The sequence below is a fragment of the Solenopsis invicta genome, chromosome 3 (genome assembly GCF_016802725.1).
Source record: "Solenopsis invicta isolate M01_SB chromosome 3, UNIL_Sinv_3.0, whole genome shotgun sequence".
Classification (NCBI taxonomy): Eukaryota; Metazoa; Arthropoda; class Insecta; order Hymenoptera; family Formicidae; genus Solenopsis; species Solenopsis invicta.
The window spans coordinates 22,074,083-22,094,164 of record NC_052666.1 but is presented as its reverse complement, the minus strand read 5'-3'; the positions used below and the strand labels follow the sequence as shown (position 1 = coordinate 22,094,164).

The 20,082-nt window shown below is 36.0% G+C and overlaps 1 protein-coding gene across 4 annotated transcripts in view; it reads right to left on the bottom strand.

Moving 5' to 3' along the window:
• LOC105196718 overlaps positions 1-20,082 on the bottom strand; it is a 367,858-nt gene that overhangs the window by 278,374 nt on the left and 69,402 nt on the right. For 3 of the 4 annotated variants that reach the window (XM_026134882.2, XM_026134881.2, XM_039447670.1), the window contains one exon: positions 3,127-3,293. The gene's annotated coding sequence lies outside the window, so the exon portion shown is untranslated. The remainder of the gene's footprint in view (positions 1-3,126; positions 3,294-20,082) is intronic. The other variant, XM_039447669.1, reaches the window with a different exon arrangement.

The following is a 20,082-nucleotide window of genomic DNA, read 5'->3' as shown; positions in this document are numbered from 1 at the left end:
GCGAAAATACTGTTTAGAATCTCTCGGATCTAATACACTCGTACCGTAAAATAAATTAATTTGCATATAGTAAACACTGCCAATAGCGCATATGTTTGTGCCAATAGTTGTGTACATTAATAGTCTCGATAATATACTCTTTACTGGTGTCAAATTAAATGGTCTTCTATGTGGACACGTAATAGTTTTGTTTGCAGTTTATTACATAGTCAGTAGTGGTCAGCGAAAACTTGGATTTGTTCTCCTGGCCGAACAAGGGATAACGGACGCATGTAGCCAGATGCGTGCTTAGATACGTATTTTAATGAAACGCTCGTGTTTGTAAGCTGATGAAATTATCGTGCAAGCTCATTCAACCTTGTGTTTATGATACCCGGGAGGGTAGAATTAGGTTTCTTCGTGTTAACTTCTCCTCATAAATGCAAACAGGTGCAGAATTAATTACGATCGTTTAAGCGCTTTCGACAGTTCTGTTTCTCGTATCTAAATATTAATATCTAGAGAAGTATTCTTTGTATATACGCGTCTGTGTCCCGTTTCTATTTCAAAGGTCTTAATTATGAATTACGTTAATCTTACGGTACAATATTTCTCGAAAAAGGATACCTTACTGGACCAATTTCGCTTTTGACCACTTTATCGTTGATTTAAGGTTTAGTTAAAAAAAATTTCTAAACGTTCATGATATATTGTGAAGTTTCTAAAACAAATGTCTGTACTTCTTTTTAGAAAAGAATAAAATGTAGCATAATTTAATGTAAAGAAAATATACATAAAGATAAGAGAACCATTTTTTATTATAGCAGGATGTTAATAATATTTCTTTTGTCATTTTATACAAATTATTTTTTATTTTTTAAAATTGCGCGGCAAATTCGTCGATTTTGAAACACAATTTACTAAAATTGAAACCGGAATACATAATGTCACAAATTAAATTGACAAGTAACTTAATAACACTGATGCTAATGAATATTCTAGAACACTATAAAGAATTTATTGTAAAAAATAACACTAGAATTCTCAAACCTGGACCTGCTTATTCCGTGACAAAAATTCAAAATGAATATACGGTGCTCAGTTTGCATAAGCTGGAAATTATAAAATTCACATAAAAATTATTATTAAGCACCAAGGTCTGCTGTGACCAAAAATAGTTTCCTCATCTTTATATTCGACATTTTTATCATTTTAATTTTGTCGAATTTAATGTTTTACATTAAATTATTTTTAAAATTTCCAGAAAAAAACTTTTATGAATCAATGTTTTAGGAAAAAAATCCATTTTATTGGAGAAATTGGTCAGACACGAAATATTCATGGACATTGAAGGTTAATAATCTTTTACAAAACGTAAATGTATAAAAAGATTTCAGAAAATAACTTTAAAGGGGAGAAGTAAATAATACAAGAAATAATTCATACTTTTGAATTACACATTAATTAATGTGCAATTATACATGCTACCCATATTGCATCAATATCACGTCTAACAAAATCTAAACGGCTATAAACCGCAGTCTGTGTTCTGCAAATTTATAGTACATATCGTGAGATTATTTTTTCTGTCGCGCTCTTCGCGGAAACAGTCGCCTATCCTCTGACAAATCCGACACCCTGCCCCATAGCGGATCCATTTCCATCTAAACCGAGCCGAGGGCAGATAATGCCATCGCTGAATGACCGAAATCGATCCGGCGGGTTGGTCCTTTTCCGAGAACGGAGGCCATGGTCCTGTATATATCGACTCGACGAATAAATGCATTGAGAGATAAACGGTGCAAATCGTTACTTTCGATCGTGGGCGCGTTTGAGGCCGGCGGCATCTCCTCGCGTCGTGGTCAGAAAAACGTGACCGTGTTCCGCACGTGTCCCAGAAGAGAAGGTCTCGGTGATATTTCAAGGGTTATTCACCGCATGCGACGCGCATCCCCCTTACGAGTGCATACCACGTGCATAGGCCGCGCTTACGTGCCCACATTTCTAGAACGACTACTTCCGGAATGGACGAGAGCATAGTAGAGAAGGTTTTGTACGACGGTTCGTCTTGCGGGGAATGAAAAATTCGCAAAATTCTATGGCGACTTTCTCGAAGGAGAACGTCATTGTCTCGTCGGTATTCTGTGCACCTAAGCCACATTATTATTAATTAGCTAAATACAGAACAGCATCTTTTTGAGAAGCTTAAGTAATTAAATCTAAATCCCGAGTTGAAACTTTTCATTATCGAATTTTGCTTGTTAAGAAAAATTTTTGAGAAATAAAGTTTAAGTTAAGAAAGTTCAGAAAACTAGATTGAAAACTTGAAATGTTAAATAATTTATTAATACGTATAATCAAATTAATGCGGTACGTTTCGACTTTGCTCAGCCATCATCAACCGCTAATGAACCGAAATGTAGATATACATACTTAATCAATTTTACTGTTTTTAATTAATTATGTGTATCCACATTTCGGTTCATTAGCGGCTGATGATGATTGAATAAAGTCGAAACCGCATTAATTCGATTACGTGCTAATAAATTATTTTTTATCTAACATCTCAATCGAGTTTTTATCCAATAGCTCAATTTCTGATTTTTGAAACTCTCTTTTGCTTAATTAATTTCGAGTTTAAATTAATAAAGTTTGAAATCTTTAATGAAAACTCACGATTTTTCCCCCCAATATAAAAAGGTTCGATAACAGTTAAAATTTTCAGATTTATTTGAAAAATAGTCGCCTTGATGCGCACTATGCGGATTAATACGGTTTATACGTGCCGCACCGTCCCACCGGAACCTTTCATCGTACAGTCCCCGGCATTTACTCGCAGCGCACCGACGGTGCACCGCAAATTTTTCAGAAAACCGAGTCGCGCAATAATGGTTGACGCTAACGTCCGGCTAATGTACGCTGTCGGCGGTATAAAAAAAAAAAAGAACCAAGTCTAGGTGCGTTGAATTTTTCGCCTTTTCGACACGACCGTCCTTCGTTATGCACTTTTGTGATTTTTGGCTGCGTCACGTCGTCGCGAAAACCGAGAACGAAACGCGCGTTTCTGGATAAAATTCGCATCGTTAAATTAGCTCAGCATAACGCTCGTCTATTAGAGGAATGTAGAACGGGATGATGCATTCTTACCTTATAATTACGGCGACACGTTAGCAAAGTACGGAGAACAACTTATGAGCGTCGCTGGAACCCGTAGCTAAACGAGCAGCTTGTAAAAGCCCCGACCGGGCTTTTATCATCGATCCGCCGATTATTCCCATCGCATCGATGTAAGCTGAAACAGGAACGATGACAAACTGATGACAATATAAATTTGTTCTCGAAACGATCCATATAAACAAAATTTAAAATCTCATACTCTGTCAATCTTTCAATTTGGACTTTACTTTATCTTTTTTTTTTAATATTAAATTTTAATATATGTTTTCCTTCGCATAGCATGATGAGCAAATTAAACGCATACATAATTTATCTGTTATTCAAAAGAGCTTGTAAAAATAGTTTTCCAACGTTCAAAATCAATCAATTGTTTTGATTAAGGCAACATTGTTGAAACCATCATTTACAATTTTTGAAAAATGTTTGTTATCATCGCATACATAATCAATATTATGCGAAGTTTTTCCATGATATTTTGAGCGATATGAATGTAAAATATGAAAATGAATATAAAATGATATTTTATGATTTAAAAAAAACGTAAAACTGTTTTCCTACAATATTTTTTCTGAATCTCGTGAATATTTACGTTCTCTAATTAATTACGCATTCATGTTAATGCACTTTACGAATCACATTAGTAGATTACTACGAATAGATTATAAATTTTTCTATTTTATTAGGTAACAGCAAAAAATATAGCTGGAAAAAATGTAGCTATGAGAAAAGATATGAAGAGATCCTTTGATAAAACTCGCAAAAGCTGTATGCTTTACGAGACGAGATGAGTTTGAAAGGCTGCTACGATGTAACCATCTTATCTTGATGTAATAAAGCAATTTTGAAATTTAAATACATTCGTGAACCATTGCCATTGAAAGCGCGCACGAAAATCCACTATATTTGACCGTATACCACCAGAAGCAAATCACGGAATCATTCGGATTTCTGCGTTATTCGCAGCGCACGGATATCCGATTATAAAACTGTCGGCAATCACGTTTCTTCATTATACTCGTTTTTCGGACACGAGGGGAAAATATCCGTCCCAAAATAAACGCTCACGTCGTACGGCTTGATAGAAACGCGAGACGAGATCGATATACAACCGTACCGTGCCGTGCCACACACCATGGAAAGAACTCGAAACCAGCAGCGACATTGCCGCGTAAATAATTGAAACCACGAAATGGATACGTCAGTCGGCGTGATTTACATGAATGTTTGATATGTTGTCGCCCGCTCGAAATCTGAGATGCGACCGCTAAACGTTTTCTCTCCTCTGTTACGGCGGCGCGTCTTTTGGGATTTCATACAGGAATATATCTTTTGTGTCTGCGCGCACAAAGATTATATATTATATGGAAAGTATTATAGGAAACAGAAAGAGGATATTATTTTCTCGTATCATGCTATTTCATTATAAGTACGTTGCCTTATTTAATCCCTCTGATACAATACGTTAAAAGGTACCCAATCATGGGCATCTTTTAACCTTTTTCATTTATTTAAGATGGTTAAAAAAAATTTCCTAAAAATTCATGAACATCCTATCATATTTTTAGAACAAATGTCTACTTCTTTTCAGAAAAAAATAAAATATAGCATAATTTTATTATCTTCAAACTTTTTGAGAAACTTTTATGGAAATCGGTCAGGCACGAAATACCTATAATTGAGAGTCTTAATCTTTAATGTTACCAATTAATTTTTTTAAACAAAATATATTCTTATTAATATCTATTATTCGATTAATGTCAATCTTCTTGAATATGATTTGTCGTACACTAATGTTAGAGTAATGTTCGTCACAAAGAACTTTTACTGCAACAAAATTTTACATACGAAGCTGTGGAATTTTACAAGTAGTGTCACATAGTTGCTTCATACTTTGCAATGATTCTGTTACAATAACTCCGTGTCATGTGGCGAAGATAACGCCGACGCGTAAATAATTGAAACCGTGAAAGACGGATGCATTATGCATGAATACAGTAAAAATTTAACTAGTTGCCATTCTGACGATTCGTCTTAGTCAGGATATTTCAAAATCTGCGATTGCGTTGAGGTATCTTTCCCCGGTTGAAATTGCGTTTTTTAGTATCATTGGTAAAACAGCCTAAAGAAACAAATACGAGAAGGCAAGGAAAGAACGGTTGTATCGGAGAGAAATGGGAGGATATAGCACGGATTTGCATATCATTTCACAAATTCCGAATAATGCTGTCTTTCCAACATCTCGCGCTCTACTCCGCAAAATTTGTAAGGACAATCGTGTATCTACACAACTGTAAATGCACTGAAAAGTAGAAATTTCCAAATTAATGCTTTGATAAATAAATACAGTAATATTATTATCTTTCTTTTCACCGCCGAACGCATTATTTAATTTTTAGCTGATAAATAGAACATGGATTTACTAACGCTTCCTTTCGTTTATACAGTTACAAATGTAAATATCAATAAAAAGGTAGATATGATACAATAAATTCTGTTGTCGGTGAGATTTACAAACGTTATCTAGAACGTCGTACTAGCAGTATTCGATAATATATGCGATTGACGAGACGAACGATATCGCGCTTTCACATTAGATTCCCAGTTGACATCAGGGAGAAAGTCGTAATAATTCAGCGAGACCGTTCATCCAATCTCCTCGGTTAACCGAAAAAGAGAATATGCGACGAAGAGATTTGACGCCTCCGGGGAGACACGGACTTCCTTTTTGCTAGATTTTGCTGTATGGAATCACGCGCGAAAAGGGACTCGGGTCGGATCAGACCGATGAAATACAACCCAACGGAGGAAACGACTCTACTTACGCTCCGGCGCCGGTTGTTATTAAAATACGACGTTTCATACGTGGTGCATCAGCCGCGTCATACACGGAAAATAAAAGTTCCGCTGCCTTAGCTAATCATGATTTACTAAAATTGTTTACTGTTGTAACTATAAATTTGTAAACTGTAGCAAAACGGTTTGTGACTATGTGCTCTTACTTCTAATATATAAATAAAATAGCAAGATATGCATTAATGTTAGGATCATATCGTACAGTAACATAAAAGTAATTTATCGCTTGATACTAATGTAGCTACCTTACGTTTTTAGCTACAAGGTATAGTAATATAACAAATGTGTACTGTAGTTAAACTTTGTGTATTAAACTCTTTATGTAATTAAACTCTTTAGGTAATTAAACTCTTTCAACTAAATAATATATAAATATAACAGCAAAGATATTAACTGTCTATATATTACAACTGCAATTTAGTTACCACATGCACTTTTTAGCAGCAATTTTTTTCCGTGTAAGAAGAAAGTAGAGCTCAGTGACTCAAATCCTGTTCTGCTCGCTGAAGAAGTCGCGCCAGTTTTTTTTAGGTGGTACCGCATAAAAAGCGGTGCGTCGAGTACTTAAGAAAATGAGAACTTTAATCATCGCCCAGTTTGTATCTAGTTCCTTTTCGGAGGCAACGCTCCTCTCTTTTCCCGAGAACATTTGCAAGTTCTCGAGGTGAAATCGTAACAAAAACTATATGCTATAACCATAAATTCTTCAACCGGCCGGATCAGGAGTTTATCCTATAATATCTGATTGACGACATGTAGGACGACAACGATGTGAAACGTATATCCATCACAGTGAGAAATCGAAATTCTATATCATTCATAAAAAAAAAAATAGATTCATATAAAGAAAAGTCGCCAATACTAGCCTTCCCTTCCTAAAGCGGCACCCTATATTTTTCAGAAATTAGACATGACTGTATTAACACTGATGAAAAACATAATCTGCTGAAATAATTAAAGAAATAGAAATTCATAATTTATACATAACTTTTTTCCGTATAAAATCTATTAAAAACGAATTCTTGAAAAACGAAAATAAAATTTGCATGTTTTCCTCTTGTAAATTGCATAGTTGAAACAATAATGAATACAATTATTGATAATATTAGATCATTTTACATGTTTGTAACTTCCTAAAACTATTTTGTTAATATTTTTCTCTTTCACATTTTCCCTGTAATGCGGTAACAATATTGGCAGACATTTCATGAATTTTTTCACATTTTCTTTAATACCTTAAGTTAAGAAAAATAGGACGCGACAAATCCACTAATAAGGTTCCAAAAAAATGTTGGAAGGTTCAATTCCAGCTTTTTAATTTTATAAACTTTGCGATTTAATATATAAAAATATATTTTATTACTTAGTTTATCAATTTATTTTATATAATTAATTCCTACTCTAGAGAGTCGTTAAACATTTGTTGTGGATAAAATCGTGTCGTATGATTGAAAAGCAAAGATAAGTCAGCCTTTTTACACAGCGAGAAATATAACTGTCCCCAATTCTTGAAGTAGACATCACATCTCGATTCGTCGCGCCTCGAATAAACATATTACGTTCCATATAAGAGCTGATGACTTAACAAGAGAATTTTTTACGAGTGATCGATCATAAAGGACGTGATCGTCATTATTGAGATTTGACGTCGTCCAGAAAGCGACAATATCTCGACGTTTCTCTTTTTATGATTGACAGTGCAAATAATTTGTCTTTCGCGATACATTTAACACAAACAAACACACATTATTACGTTTCTCTACTATACTTCTCGCAAAATTATAATACGTTCAAATTTGATTTAATTTAGCTTCATTTAATCTTACAAAAATTATTGATATATTGTTTCCAAAATGATTATTATTTTCCGCAATGACATATCTATTGATTATTACTTTTTTAAATCGCACCACAAATTTTATTACAATAAATGATATTAATATAAGATTGATAAGTAATAATAAAAAAACTAATAATTGATACAAATAAAAATATGCCAATTGCAAAAATAAATTTAAGCCAATTTATTACGACGTTCTTATTTTCGTTATTATCATTCATTAATTATTTGATCATTTTTTCGATAAATTCTTAATAAAATAAGTATTAGTTCATGATTCTTTCTATTTTTAATTACTTTAATGCACACATTCAATACTTTCAAAGACAAAAGTTCAAGAGAGTATCCACGGGTACGACCTGATTTAGATGACCAATTGCCAAAAATATTTGTTTTGCAGCATGTTGCGAATAAGTTCATAATAAATACATTTGTTATTAAAAGGTTAAACATTGTAATAATAGATATCCAAAATACTAAGTTACAATTTTCAATGCTCATCTGCATACAAATCAATACCAAATAAAATATGTAATAAAAATTTAAATAATAAATGTATTCGATAACTCTCCTCTAATAATAACTTCTTTCGCGTCAATTAAAACCTGCACACTATTTCGCATAGACAAATATTCAATTCTTTGATATGAAATCTAAATATCGTAACATTTTGATTCTTTTGCGACTCATACAAAAATTGTTAAAAGAAGAGCGAACAATCTTTTCGCCGCACCTTCCTCGAATCTCGCATTCCTTACCCTAGCAAACTCTAGCGAACCATTAGTATCTGTCAGGAAACATACAGAGAAACGAGCTAAGGATGCAGGAAACAAGACGAGGATGTAGAAGGAAGACGGAGATAGGAAAGAATGAAGAAAGGGAGCAGAAACATCTCGCGCTCGTAATATCCAGCCGTCTCTAGGATACAATGAAAGTTTGGACGAGACGCGCGTGGTCCGTCCGCCGCTTTTATTCTTTTTTTCAGCCACGCTATTTGTCTCCGGACTTCTTCTTCGTTCTCTTCTTGTGTCAGAGAAACGGCAGGCATGACGGCCAAGGACACGGCTTGTTCGGGTAATGTACGAAAAGCGCTTGTTCACATCCTTTCGTAGCGGCATATAACGCCAGCCGGTAGAATTGCTACTGGACGAAATAGCGGAGCAAATCTAAACGCGAGAAAGAGATGGGGGTTTGCTTAGTTCTGCAGATTGGAAAAACGAAAAAAGATGAAAATTGTTTGACAACGAACAGTGTATTGTTCAGGACCAATAAATTGCGGATTTCGCTACATTCCACTGAACAAACAATCTTTTACAAAATGTTTTTATTCAGAAAAAAAGTTTTCTTGTAAAAAAAACAACATAAACAAATAAATTCGTAAAAATATTAGAATTCGTCATAATCGGCATCAGGTACAGCCAAACATTTTTCAATTCTAAAATTTTTCTAGTTTTTATGTCTTATGAATAACGTGGGTTCATGTATTTTTAAAACATAATTATAATAGTCATTATCATTATATAATTATTATTATATTCAAACGTTTTTTATGCTATTTTAATAATTGATCGACACCCATAATATCAGCACAAAATATATAGAACATATGAGCTATTACATTTCTCGCTTGAAATGTAATTGCTCATATGTTCCTTTTTATGCCGATAATTCGCTATCTTTCGATATCAAACAAAGCATTAAAAGTCTTGTACGTCAATATCTCATCGAGATTCGTCATTCCTTCTTCTAACGATATCCTCGTTTCTGTCTGGCATGTCGAGATTCGCATACTTGCTTTTATCTTGACGTGCAGAAAGTGAGTGGCAGGCGGTGAATAAGCGAACGATTCAAAAATAGGAAAAGAACTGTTCCAAAAAGAAAGCAGAAAAGTATGACGATGAAGCGGGGAATAGAGTAAAGAATGGTAACGAAGATTGGAATTGTAAGATAGGGTTATACAGTGGGTATTTTCAGCGGAAAAATCGGGGATTGAAAACGGATTTTCAGGAACCATATTTAGCAAAAAAACAAAAAAAGTGACAATTATATATTTACATAAATTATTTTGGGCTAAACTCGCCGTTATGTTCGAAAAGTTTGAAATTTCATCGTTTACACAAAATTCAAAATTCGCTTTAGTTAGTAAAGCTTATAGCGAAATAAAGCAATTTTCAAATTGAATGCAAAATTATCTAATTGCGAAACAAATATCTACTCAACAAATAAAAAATATTTTGTTAACAGTTTGTTGGCGCGACTACTGAAAAAAGATTGCATACACGCGAAAATAGAGGACTTTTCTAATTTAACTCTCTTCCTCTGTCGTACTCATTTGAAGTTTTAATGGATTCGTCCCAATATATTTCTCGTACTATCGTACCGTGAACCGACGGAATTGAATTCGATGATTACATCTCATTCCGCGCATGCTTTTAATAAATTAAATCGCACATTTAAAAATTATATTCCGAAACTATGTTATTTTTATTCTCTTTCAATCTGTATAATAAAACGCAAAGGAAACGGAGAAAAATTCCTATTGATATTTTATACAAAACTTATTCGAGCAGATGTAATCATTTCATTCGATGCCTTATCATCAATCTGAAATTCTATTAACAGTCGCGTTCAACGAAAATATCACTTTTTCGTACCGAATTCACAAAACGGCATCATCGATTGCCAACGTGACCCAACGGCGCGAAAACGCGAAAACCTTCTGACCTGGTTCCCTCGCAGGTGCCATATCCGTTTTCGCTCGTGGCACATCCTTTCCGTGAAATTGGTTTTTTTTTTTTTCGAGTGGCGTTGATGTCATCTTCGATCGATGGCAGAAGTGTCGACTTGCGTCGCTGCGTCGAAATACTCTTCGACGGATTTATCCGTTGGAATTTTGATAACGACTATTTTCGAAAGCGACTCACGGGAATTTTTATGAGTTCTACTGGAAAATCCGAACGCGAGCGCATTTATCTTTGACGCTTCTCGGCACACTCTGCATTCGAGGGGACAGATTCGGAACACGGGTGAGCTCGAAATAGTTTACGATGCATTATTTGCAGTTAGACAGCGAATTTGCGTCAAGTTCTACCACGATGCCTAGTCTAATGCTTTCAGCGTAATCAATAACACTCTAGTAACTATAATTATACACTTCGCGTTATTAACAGCATAATGCGAGCCACGTAACAATTCGTGTAAGCATCGAACATCAATTCCTATCCGCTGTTCGATTCGCAACACGTTGCTACAGCTCGTGGTCAGACACGCGTGTCTAATCGAATATGTTGTTAATTGTGTCATCGAAAACGCGGTTCCACACCGGCTCTGTTACAGCCCGATAGAGTCGGGGGCGTAAAATGAATCTAGCAGAGCAAACAAAGTTTAATTGACCAATCTGTGTTCGCACGTAAATTTCAGAAACGTCATTACAAAGAAAAATAAAAATTTATATATAAAAAATATTACCGCGCGCGATTTTACTTTTTATTTGCAAGTACGATCGGACGCGGAGAGCAAAATAAACTGTAAATGTTTTATAAATATTCGAAATGAAAATTGTTGTTGAAATGAAAAACTCGATGAGAGAGGATTTGGTATGCAAGGGCTCGATGGAGAACAGGGCGTTTCTACGAGCTCTATAATCGCTTCTCTAATTACAGTAGAGGCGACGCGCGTGTATGCGGCGGCCGCAACAGTTCGGCGTGCTAGCATGAAAATTTTGATGCACCGTAACTATCCGAATTATCATGTAAATGGCATTCTCCGGGCTCCGCGCGTTGTGTTTTCGCCCAGTCGCGGCTCCTTGCGACAGTGATTTATGCACGAGGTACAGCCGGCAGGTAAGCGCGCGTGCGCGCATGCGGATGTTAGCATTCAACGTTCGTGCCAAAACGCACACGCGTGCACATATGCCGTCCTTCGCGCGAGTTCCGCGGCTCCGCGGATATACGGCCGCTCGTACTACCGCACCGGTACACGAGGATAATTGTTTCATTTACGAGTAGATTCAGATGCTTTTAAACCAGCCGCGACGTCGGTGCATCGCAAATTACGACCGCTCACCGCAAAATAATCTCGGCCACGCTCGCGGGGCCATCCTCACAGGCGCTGGCACCGAGCAGCGTGCTGGTTGCTTACGGTTTTGATACTTACGTAGTTCGCCGCGGACGCGAGCACGTTAAGAGATTACGGATGAATTAAGCTGGTCAGACAAAAGAAGCGGATAAGGGTGAAATACGTGTTGCAATTAAACAAGGCGGACTCGATTACGCGCAGCCATGGATTGCGGTGGAAAACGCGCGATTGCAGTCGATGCGTTTTTATATTTGCACGAGGGAATATGATTTTTTTGGCGACCGTTATGTCTGCGACAATTGCTGTATCTATGTCGAGGTAATCGAGTTCAAAAACGCGAATGGTTTGGCAAAAAAAAAAAAAAATGCAGTGGCGCTCATCGTGAGCAACTTGAAAAAATGTACCATTATTTTGTTAACCCTTGAGATACTATCGTGAATATTTCGTTGCCGATCAATTTTTATGTATGGAAGTTTCTCGAAATTCTAAGGGCGATTCAATTATACTTAGATATTTGTTATAGAAACTTGAAAGTACGTTCATGAATTTTCAGAGATTCTTCGAATCACTTTAGGAGGGTGAAAAAGTGGACAAGAGTTATAATACTTATAACTATATCAAAAAGAGACTTTTTTTACATGGCATATAAACAGAAATAAAATAAACAGGAATAAAATAAACATTCAATTTTTTATAGAACGCTTGCAAGAAAGAAAAATAGACCGGCTATAAATAGCTGCCAGCTAAAGTGAAATTACAAAACTCATAGCACTGTAATTTGTTGTTTGCTGGCTGACTTACAGTGCAATAAACCACGAACGTGACGCAGTTCGCCAGGAATCAGTGAACTACAAGATAAGCAATTAACACAATAAAGTAATTAAAAACGTTGCTACGGTATCAGACACGTCACATCGTTGATAAAGAATAAACTACCCAAAATTACAAATGTTATCAAATATGAAACTTAATTGGTTTCTAGTGTCTACTTTTGCGAGAACATAGAAGCATTTAGCATCAATTAGATGAGACAATTAAAAGAGATTGCAAAAATTACTTCTAAAATTAAAAGCAGAAAATTTATGCGAGATAAAATTTTAAATTCTGTTTAACAGAAATAGAAGGCAGACGTGAGAATGAATATTTTATAATTGGCTGGACTATTTTTGCCTTGGTTTTTGCCTTCTACAGATTTGATTAGTTTAAATGTGCCAATAAAATGCATTAAACAGGGAAAGATTTGACGTTTTGAAAGGTAAAAAAAGCAATTAAAATCTTTCGATAACTTAATTAATTGCATTGTTGACGTGTTAATGGGCACCACTGGCCTTATACATCATCCGTGGGACAACGTATCGCTGCGTTCGTTGGAGAACGACTATAACACGGCCGCAAATTTATAACGGAATTAATATTAATTAATACACCCGGCCATAGATAACCGGACAAATTCCAGCGAACACGGCGCCAATTTCGCACTGTCAGCTTTCGACCATCTCTCATACTCGCACAAACTCGCGAAGAATAAGTTCCCTCTGTTTGTTGATTTTCCGCATTATCACTACGTAATTTTGTATGTCGATAGAATACGTTCTAGGATACGTTGAATGATAGCCCCCTTTATTAATCTTTTTACATAAAAATCTTTTATCTACTTTTTCAGGTAGACTTTAATTTATCCGCTTCAATTCTGCTTATACATGTTTCATGTATACGTCCACTGCGTGTATCCATTTTATTAATATTAAAACGATAAAGCGTTTTCTCTGAATTATTTTTACATCCTTTTAATTTTAAGCGTAAGCAATACAACATCTATAACGTAGTTTTACACAACAATGTATTTAATTACAGCTTTCAATGAATGTGAACGAATCGGAATTATGCGTCATTTTGCCATTAAATAGCGCGCTGGATCATGCCAACTATTTGAAATATTTACAATCTTTAAAAATGCCATCGCAATACTGTTATTAGTAAAAAATTCCCTGAATATTGGCTCATTGAATTCCTGAACGTGCGTCGAAAGTTTTATTCTTTATTTCTTATTTAATTCATGGAAGATTATTCCTTTGAAATATCGTAGACGCTACTTGAAATTTTCAAGATAGTGTAAATAACACACTTCGAAGAGATCTTGTACTTTATAATACTACCGCTTTATCGGAAATATAAGCGAGAACAAATTTAATTATTAAAGATTTTCCTCGAACTGGCTCTCTGGCGAAATTCATCAGAAAAGATCTCGAAAAGTTCCGAATCGTATACAAGAAATACTGCGGTCACCCCAAACTATCGATTCTATTCTTGAAGCTCTTGTGGAATGAAATTTCAATTTAGACAACGTTATAAATTAGATATTCTTTCGATCAAATTACATTAAATGATTGTCTATAGAAAGCATATATTTTCCATTTATGCCAAAGAGAAAAATTTGAATAATTTTAGCAGTCTAAATTTTTTTTCTTACATTGCAAACTTGAGTTTCTTATAAATAACATACAAGTTATAGCGATTAAATGACAAAGCAGAACGGTTTTGTTCCGGAAGCTTTCGCTCCGTTGTAAAATTTTTATTTGAAAATTGGATCTCCTCGATTTACTACGATCGTTGCTTCGATAGCCGATTCCGGACCTTTCGAAATAGCTTGTATGGTATTTCCGTTAATCCGTGGTGGAGTGCATTAAGTCAGCAATAGTGCAACTCGTATCTAGCGACCGATTATGGTTTACCAATAAGAGCTCGATATGTTCACGTTTAGGTGCATATGACATGCGTGTTGTGCCGTTGTCCTACAAATGAACCATACCAAAGAATGTAAAATGCATGAAGGTATTTGTGCAGTACGCAATATGATGAATTCGAAATTCGCTGGAATACTGTTGCGCCAATAAATTCTAAATTTTTGTAACTATTCAATTCGTGCATTTTTCAGCACTACCCAAATATTGTTATCCTTCTGTTGTAAAAACACGTACCTACAATCACGAAAAATTCAGCTTTATAGAACTTACCAGATATAAAACCTATGTTACATCTCAATTAACAAATATATCCACAAATTTTTAATAAAATAGAATTGTACGGTTTTACAAAGAATAGCGTCAACTTTTATGACAATTCAAATAAAATAAAATTGTATTCTTATATTTTTTGATAAAAGTTTCTTGTGACATAAAATTAATTAAATACATACGGAAAAAAACGGAAAGAATGGTGTTAAAATATCTAAAACTTAGATATAGATTTAAAAATAATTTTTATGACTATTAAAAAATGATGTAGAAAGCGCTTAAATATGATGAGCAATGCTGCAAAAAGTTTTTTTGATATTCTAATAACTGATAATTTAAGCGTCCAACACAATTATTTTGATAATCTAACAAAATTATTTTTAGATTTGCTTTTAGCTAAATTTTTAAACACTTGAGCAAAACCATTCATTTCACTTTTATGACTTTTGTAACAATTTTTTCACATGCAGAAAAAAATATCACAAAAACTTTTACAAAGATATAATAGATTTCGAATAAATATGCTAAAATTCTATTAGCAGCAAAACGTTGAACACTAAATCTTAACAAATCACTTCGACTCAGTTTGTCATTTATTCGCTCGATGTCACTGTCCACTATGAAAAAAAAAACTCTCACTCGAATATGTCACTTTTAAACTTTATACGTCTGTGCGTGTGTCGAATATCACTGTCGCGTTTATTTGATCTCCGATTAAAACGTTTGTCGCACCGCTACACTACAAAAACATTTTGCGCGGGTAAATCACATTCAAGTGTAAGATTTCAAAGTATTTACCTGTGTGAATGGAGACTGTACCTTTGCGTGAAAAAATAAAAAAAGATAAAAATTCAGAAAACTGTAAACACAATAAAAGTGGTTTGTGCAAAACCTGTGTGTGTACGTGTACATGTACGTCCATTTCACGATTTGTTAAAACTACTGCACTGTAAAAAGTTAACATCTATTTTTTTTTAAATATTTAGTGAATATTTTTTCGCTTATTGTTATTTGCGTGTATTTTTAATGAAAAGTAAATTGTCTCCCATTTAATACATTATTAATTGCAATATTATTTATAATATTAGAAATTATTTGAAAAGGGAATGTGCATGTCATGTAGTTATATTTGAATTCACATACTCATTAACTGAATCAATGTATCTCGCACTCACGCGTTGCGTCAGCATACACATTGAATTTACATATTAATAATTAACGCCATGATTAAATTGGAAGCTGCACTGAGAGAAAAGACTGTTAATTCAACAAAATTTGTAGCTATAGTGACAACAGTCACTGGACATTTGTTGAATTAGCAAAGTTCTTTCTCTCAGTATGTGTGTGTACCAAAAACTATCTAAGATTAAATAAGATTATATCAATAAACCTTTTGATTGTAATATTACTCAATTGCGAGAGTTATTAAAAGTCATGACGTTCAAAGTTACTGTCTTGAATCAATGATAATTGCTGGCGTAAATAAATAAATTTAACATGAATGCAATCGTATGTCCTCGAATATCTAACAAAAAGTTCGTATTCCGTATATGAAGATCGATATCATTTTCACGAATAGAAATGGACTTGCTCTATCTGGTATCGATCAGGGGCATTCCACCCTTGATTACGCGATGTTTGATCAAAGGTAAAGTTGTGACACGCTGTCGATTGCGAATCGATGAATCGACATGTGCATTGCGTCGAAATAGATCGACGAGTGCACTACGTGTGCACACGCGTGGCCACGGTTGCGGCAAAGTGGCTGCATTCTGGATTAACTAGTGTATCCGCGCAGAATACCGTCGAGTGAAATTCCTTTCGCGTTCCCGTCGTCTTGCTATGCGCCGGACTTACGCTCAGTTTGAATGCATTTCCACCACGGTCGCGTCAAGTCAAACACGACAAATACACGGTTGCAACAATCACGTTTACCTAATTTAACGACAATGGAAAAACTACATTCCGGATTCGAGAACATTTTTAATTCGTAACGGCGCCAATTATTGTAATTCGTGCCAAGTTTTAATTCATTCATTATCGGCATTAATTGCTTCGAAACAGCACGTGATGTTTCACTCTCTTTAAATGCATTAAGTGAATAGCTATTTAACGAGAAGTGCTCTTAATACATAGATGTTAATTGCCTCGCTTTATAACCCGTATTTACTGAGGTGTGGAACGTATTAGAGCGATCATTGTAACAGATAAAGGGACGTAAAACCTACAATGAACCAATCTTGTCCCGAGATGTAATAACCGGTCAATTAATAATTACATTTCCTCGGGAGATCGTATAGATGAACCAAAAAAGCGTCCTCGCGCGGACCGGGAGGTGAGGCGCCGAGAAGCTCGTACGTGAAATCCAATATCCAATCTGCGTTTTTCCTAACGACACTGTCGGACGAGCTGTGCAAGGGAGGCGCGTAAAACAGCACACGACTGGACGAGCGCCAACTTGGAAATAAAAATCGCCAATTCCGTTCGTTAACGCTATCGACATTTTTATGTCCCGCTGCGCCCCGTGTTAGCCTGGGTCTCGGCAGAGACGAAAAATCGGAACGAGACTTTCCGACGAACGCACTCGGCGGGTCGTGATCGACAAAAAAATATAGAATCCAGCAACGCAGTTGAGCTTTGTTTGTTTCATACGTTGCCCGCGACCGAGTCTGACGATTACGGAAGAATTTTGTTGATCCGAAAAAGTTTCGGTGTTAGCGAGCTTGTGGAGTCTGTAGAAAGCGCGAACGCGAGGAACAATCGCGCGACACGCGAGAATAGCATGTCGTGACACTTGCCGAGACACGTGCAAAATGCAAAACGTATAAAAATGCTCCTACAATTCGTTGCTATCTTATTCATTAGCACCACTGTATAAAATGCAAAGCACAACAGATTGCATTATGCCCATATTACTATTCACGATGTAATATCGTTACATATATAATTATGTTTTTCGTATATATTAATTTCATACTGCGAAGATAACAAGTTAATTAAATGCGGCAGTTCTGCGCAAATGAAATGCACGCACATATCCAAAACGGTGAAAGCTAATATATATTCCCGATATACCGAACTATTTCAACTTTGGCATTCGCTGCATATTATATATGTTATTATAGACAGACAATGCATACTTTCCAGGCATGTGTGCGATAGCAGCATCATCGGGATTATTAAAATCATCACGTATTGAAACACCATCGTCGACTGACCACAATTGTGCTACGACTATTCATGCACTTAGCACCTCGTTATTCGACGAGTGTTTCATCATTGACGTATGATGGCAATGGAAGCTCATCATATTTCCTTGTCTACACATCAACGCATGTATACATAAACGTTATAAATAACATATTATTGGCGCTTTACGCGCGTAGAATTTATTCATTTGTGTTACATTACGCGCGCGATTTCTTGGCAATCAAAAAGAGCTCTCGATGGGAGATCCGCTATCGAGAAAGATAATCGCTGCAGTTCCGGACATCAAAACGGGTTTAAAAAAATCGAGCGGAAACGAAAGAGCGCCGGATCCACGTACGTCCCGCAAATACCGGGAAAATAATATGCGAGCGCGGGCCCCGGAAGCGCATTGAGGCCGCCGCCCCTCGGCTTATTGGACGTGAATATACTCGCGAAAGGTTGTCGACGCACGTAAATCCGCTCTCTATCGGTGCTAATAAATCCGCTGAACTTTCGCCATTACTTGGAATAACTGCCGTTTCACCGTGCACCAAGCTCCAAGGGTCGGAAGGATTATAAACTCCCCCTGTTAGTATATTAAAATATACATTCAGATTTAGCTCGTTGACGATCTAATTGTAGCGTCCGAATTTATACTGCGACGGCGATAAATCCGTCCAACTTGTGATGTCGACTTGTCCGACTGACCTCGCGTCATGTGAACAACTGCAGCTACACAGATTTACATCATGTGCATCACCTTTGTACATGTGCACAGTACTGTAATCGCCGCAAGGTCGATTTGACTAAATTTGAACTGTACGCGTGATGAGTTCAAGCGTTCTTCGTCGATTGCTTGGAATAATGCATGCCGCAGCAACGTGAATTGCAGTGACCGCCTGTTAGTCCAGTACACGACTTCCGGTCGGTATTCATGCATGTCTGGATTGATTGCTGATTCCTAATTGCTCCTAAAGTTGCCCCACGCGTTTCAACAGCAAGTCCAAGAAGTTATGGTCGCCCGGCTGTGTTTACGGAGGCTTGACGTGACGTGGGATACGCTATACTGACTGTCTGGCGTTAACTAACTAACCGTTGTATCATCAGCCGGCTGCAATCCTCCGAAGATATCTGTTCTTGCCAATTAGTCGAGTTAGAATTGTGGCCTCAATCAAAGTCGGACAGCGCGCGCAGTTCTACTTCGGTGAACGCCTATACATCATACATTCTCGAGTAGCTGCCATTCGGACAGGCAAATACGAAGAAGAATAATATTCGTAATAACAATCAACACGTAACTAGGAGCGTCATAAATATCAATATAATAAAGAAAGTAATAATTTTCTACGAAACAATGAAACAAAGGTACATTCTAATGTTTGTAGATCTCGACTTTTTGAAGACGATAAAATGTTGCATATAAAGAATATCTTTTATAAGAAATTAATGCGTTCTCCCATTACACTTCTAAACTTTTAATAAATTACATTTACTACATTTAGTACTCTAATTTTTCACGCGTGCGTTTCAGGAACGTGGAAACAAAAGTGACAAGAATTACAAGGCAGACAACCTATTGTGTCTGCTGAGTACACCAAAGTTACAGGAAAAAGGGATAGAAGTTGTTTTGAGTTATACTTTGAGTTTCAGGATCGTCGAGTTAGCGCGTGTGTGGTAACACCGACGACGGTTGTTTGTAATTTACCAGGAATTTGCACTGTAAAATATTCAAACTTCGTTATCTTGTCATGACATTCACTTCCTTCACGTACTTCCTTTGTATGTCGAGCGAAACAGATTGTTTTATAGCAATTTATTATGGAAATTCGAACGTTTAAGGCAAACATTATTCTTTTGGTATTTGTCGACCCGGTTTTAAAAGTAATACCATTACGCTCGACCGTGTCACTGCATTTTTCATGCTAGCGTGAAAATTATAGTTTAACCATGATA